The sequence below is a fragment of the Eubalaena glacialis genome, chromosome X, assembly GCF_028564815.1.
Source record: "Eubalaena glacialis isolate mEubGla1 chromosome X, mEubGla1.1.hap2.+ XY, whole genome shotgun sequence".
Taxonomy (NCBI): Eukaryota; Metazoa; Chordata; class Mammalia; order Artiodactyla; family Balaenidae; genus Eubalaena; species Eubalaena glacialis.
In genome coordinates, this window is record NC_083736.1 from 355,882 (window position 1) to 360,915 (window position 5,034).

The 5,034-nt window shown below is 47.2% G+C and overlaps 1 non-coding gene across 1 annotated transcript; it reads right to left on the reverse strand.

Annotated features, from left to right (window-relative positions):
• Window positions 1-1,321: 1,321 nt before the first annotated feature.
• Window positions 1,322-1,394, reverse strand: TRNAE-UUC (transfer RNA glutamic acid (anticodon UUC)). Its single transcript has one exon. It is a non-coding gene; the product is annotated as a tRNA-Glu (tRNA).
• Window positions 1,395-5,034: the final 3,640 nt, after the last annotated feature.

Genomic DNA, 5,034 nt, shown 5'->3' on the forward strand with positions numbered 1-5,034 from the left:
TAAGTATCCATTCCCTTTGCCTCTCCGCACCTACACACTTCCTGCCTTTGCATGTGGCTGTGATGTCTGGATGAGCTGCAGCCACCTTGCAACCTTGAGGTGACAAGGTGGAAGGACCCGGGTCTTTCACAACATCCAGCTGAGGCCACCACCTGTGGACTTCTCGTGTGTGAAGATGTCAGCCCCTGTTCCTGTAGGAACTGTTGGTCAGATGTGTGTTGTTTTATTTGTACAGAAATTCCGTTCCCTTCAAAAGGTGGTTTTGAATTGAAGGAGAGAGAGAGAGAGAGGGTGTTCAGATCAGATTTTACAGAACATCACACGGCAGATCACCATACATAAGGTGGACACATGTCCAAATCCTGTCAGTGCTTTTTCTAGCCAACTTTTAAATCTTTATATATTGGCACGAAGATATCTTCTCTTTCCAAGTCCAATGACAACTTCCGCTGCCCCTGCCCAGAAGTCCCCCGAGTTGTCTCCCTGCTCTAATGTGTAACTCTGGCTTGCTCTGCAAAAGCAGAGACCTTCAGTTAAAGCCTTTGCTGAGATTCTAGGCTGTAGATTTCTGCTGCGCTTGAGGAGAGGTGAGTATGGATGGTACGGAAAATGGCAGTGTTGTTCCTGGTCTGTGGCTTCCCAGCTGCCGGCTCAAATTCCAGGGGTTGCTTAAAGAGCAGATTTCCCTGTGACACTTAAATTGTGGTTCGGTTTACAAGAATTCCAGAAGGCCTGGAGCAGACAGAATATCCAGTTTCTAATTCTACCCCTTGGGTTTCCAGGGAGGGGAGAATTTTGTGAGACCCTTGGAGTTCCTGTGTGTGTGTGTGTATGTCTCTCTCTCTGTTACCTATCATCTCTATCTATCATCTATCTATCTATCTATCTATCTATCTATCTATCTATCTATCTATCTATCTATCTATCATCTATCTACCTACCTACCTATCATCTATCTATCTAAACTATGTATTTATCCATCTATCTATTACTATTTCTTTCTGTATTATCTATCTAGATGTATCAATCAACCAATCTACCTATTTCTATCTCTATCTATGTCTATAGCTGTATCTATCCATCTATCATGTCATCTTTTTCATCTATTACCTATCATCTATATTATGTATCATCTATGTATATGTCTATCTTTCTATCATCTATCTATATCTATCTATCATCTATCTATCTATCATCTATCATCTTTCTATCTATCCATCTGTCTATTTCTATTTCTATCTATAACATCTATCTAGCTGTATCAATCAATAAATTTCTTCTTTTTTATTTTGGATGCCCCACATGGTTTGTGGGATCTTAGTTCCCTGACCAGGGATTGAACCTGGGCCCACGGCAGTGAAAGTGCTGAGTCCTAACCACTGGACCACCAGGGAACTCCCAATCTGTCTATTTTTACCTGTATCTATATCTATGTCTATAGCTGTATCTATCCATCTATCATGTCATCTTTTCATCTATTATCTATCTATATTATCAATCTATCAATCTATTATCTATCATCTATGTATTATCAATCTATCTGTACCATCCATTGTCTATCTATTCATCTATTGTCTATCTATATTTATATCTATTTCTCTATTCATCTATCACAGTGTCTTTTTCATCTATCTATTATTTATGTATCTATCTCTACCATCTATTATCTAATCTATCTTACTCAACTTACTCAACAAAACGTGACTGACATCTTCACACATTTTGCATTTACTTCTATGACATAATTTTAAAGGAGGTATAGTTTTCTAGCAAGGAGAAAGGAGAGCTCAATAAATATTTGTTCAATGGCTGCACAAATGATCAAGCATGCACGGGTGACGGGATGTACCTGCTTCCCTGATCTTGGACATTTAGAGTCACCCCAGGCTCTGTCCCTGTGGGAGAACGTGGGCAGCCAGCCTCTCCCAGGAGCTGAGGAATAGACTCGCGGCTGAGCTGGGCCAGGAACAACCTCATAAACCTGGGTGCCCTCAAAGTGTCTCCTCCTGAGACACAGACAGATTATTTTCCGACACATCTTGACACAAAAATCTGACACCCTTCCTCACTTATCCTTGCAAGAGGAAAGTATTCTTTTAATAGTGGTGGTCATCACTCACCTGCCAAACTTTTTCACTCTCCACTCTTTCTGTAAACATTTAACACTCGAAGATGCTTAGATAAATCTTATTTTGCACCCCTGAATAAAGATATTATGGTACGGAGTGTTTTTGGTCAACGGATAAAATTACAGAAGTGTTCTTCTATCTCATCGTCTCCATGGGGCCCAGCAAAAGTTACCCTTGGCTATCGTTGGTCCACCAATTGCCACCCTAGTCCGTTTAAGAGAACTGTGTTCTTGAAATTTCATTGATCCTGCAGCAAATTTCAAGTTGGTCTTTCAGGAGTTGTGGTTCTAAGAGGACTCATGTTGAAGGGGAGATGCATTGAGTTTTGTGTGGGGAGAGACACAGGGGAATGGTGGCCTCTGGGATCACTGGGCTTGCAGAAGAGCCTTTAGGGTCTTGGTGGGTCGGTCTTGGTGAGCCTGGGTCTTCGTGGACAAAGGGTGTTGGTAGACAAGGGTCTTGGTTGACAAGGGTCTTGGTAAGACAGGGTCTTGGTTGACAAGACAGGGTCTTGGTGAGACAGTGTCTTGGTGAGCCTGGGTCTCGGTGAACAAAGGGTGTTGGTAGACAAGGGTCTTGGTTGACAAGGGTCTTGGTGAGACAGGGTCTTGGTAGACAAGGGTCTTGGTGAGGCAGGGTCTTGGTGAGGCAGGGTCTTGGTTGACAAGACAGGGTCTTGGTGAGGATCCTGGGTCTTGGTGAACAAAGGGTGTTGCTGGACAAGGGTCTTGGCGAGACAGGGTCTGGGTGAGACAGGGTCTGGGTGAGACAGGGTCTTGGTTGACAAGACAGGGTCTTGGTGAGACAGGGTCTTGGTGATCCTGGGTCTTGGTGAACAAAGGGTGTTGCTGGACAAGGGTCTTGGCGAGACAGGGTCTTGGTTGATGAGACAGGGTCTGGGTGAGACAGGGTCTTGGTTGACAAGACAGGGTCTTGGTGAGACAGGGAGACAGGGTACATGAGAGGTCAGGAGCAGCTTGCTCCAGGTGGCCTCTTCACCCCCAACTCCTCCGCTCCCCTGGATCACCCAGCCGTCCACCCACTTGTTCATTTCACCATCATGCACTCAATGGCTGTTTTCGAATCCGTATCTGAGTCCTGGCATGTAGCCAGCTGTCCTTCAAAGAAGGAAACACAGGACGTGGCTTCTTATCGCGGGAGGAGATGCTTCATAGCTGCAGGAGAGAGTCAAGCCGGCGGAGGTGTCCATCCACAAAGAGTTTGAGTATATGCATGTGTTGACTTGAAAGGCAGTTGCTTGGCATCACCAACCAGGTAATCGTGCTGTAACCCATCCCATGCCAAAGATGACATCAACTTTCTCCCCAGTGTGGAATTTCTAACCCGTTCACTTCCTGCTATGGGCTGAATGCTTGTGTCCCCCAAATCCGTATGTTGAAACCTAACCTTCCATGGGATGGTGTTAGGAGGCGGGGGCTTTGGGAGGTGATGAGGTCATGAGGGTGGAGCTCCCATGGTGGGATTAGTGTCCTTATAAAAGACCCCAGACAGCACCCCTTTTACCATGTGAAGACACAGCAAGAAGACGACAGTCCATGAACCAGAACAAGAGTCCTCACCAGACACTAAATCTGCCCTCGCCGGGATCTCAGACTGCCAGCCTCTAGAACTGGGAGAAATAAATGTCTGTTGTTTAAGCCCCACGTCTGTGGTTTTTGGCTATAGCAGCCCACACAGATGGCAACACCACCTTTGCCGCAATCTTTGCCTTGAATGTTCTGGTATAACTAATGGGAAGCAACAGGTTGTACAGGTGTCCTCTGCTGAGAGGCTAGCCCATTTATGAATTTCCTTTGAAGATGCTGTGCCCTTCCCTATTTGGAGCATTTTTAATATATTTTGATCAAAGCAGAACGGACCACGAGCGTCTTTATTGTTGGTGTTCAAAATGAATGCTTGTTGTTTTCTAAGACATGTTTCTCCCTTCCCCTCACGAAGTCATCTTGTGTCCTCCTGTCTCATCCTCTGTCCCCGTGTGTCCTGCCCTGTCACCCCCCCCCCCCCACTTTCCATCTGTGCTCAAGGAAACCCCGAGGAAATATTTTTTATGACACAGATGTGGTCATGGGACCCTCCACTTAAACTTCTCCAGCATCTCCCATCTCCTAACTCTCTGGTGTGACACCAGCACATTTGAGTCTCCTCAGAAGGCCCTCCCTGTGGTCCCTGCCCCAGGGCTCCTGGCATACCCCCTCGGCCGACTCTGGCTTCTTGTTCTTCATGAGTCTGTGCACATCCTCACCTGGGCTGAGCCTTGGCCATCGTCCATCTGGGTGGGCAACTCCTCTCCTTCTCCAGGGACTGTGCCCACCTCTGGGGCAGCACTTTCCACTTTCTGGGGCCATGGGGCTCCCTCGGCATCTCTCCTGCTCAACTGTGGGCTACAGGGGTGGGGACTTCATCTGGTCCACATGTCTGGCACACAGGAGTCCCTCCGTACAGCTTGGAAATGAATGAATGAATGATTCAGTGGATGAACGAATGACCCCGTGAGCAAACACCCATTCAGAACCCCAAATATCCCACCATCTTCCTAGGGCCATCTAAACTCACAACCCACTTCATGCTTGACCAAGACCCACAGCCTTGCTCCTGGGTGCATCCGTGTCCATGATCTGAGCCATGGGGCACATTGTCAGGGAGCCCTCTAGGACCCCCCAGGTCAGGACTGCTTCCCCTGCCTTGTCTTCATTTCCGTCATTTCTCCTACTTACTGTGCGATTGTGATCTCCCTAGGACGTTCCTGATCATCCCTCCCACGCCTGCCCCTCGGGGTGCGGGTTCCAAGAGGGCAAGTGTGCGTGTGTTGTGGACGCGCCCTCACCCTGAGGATGTCAGACCCAGAACATAGTCAAACTCTTTGTGGATGGACACCTCCGCCGGC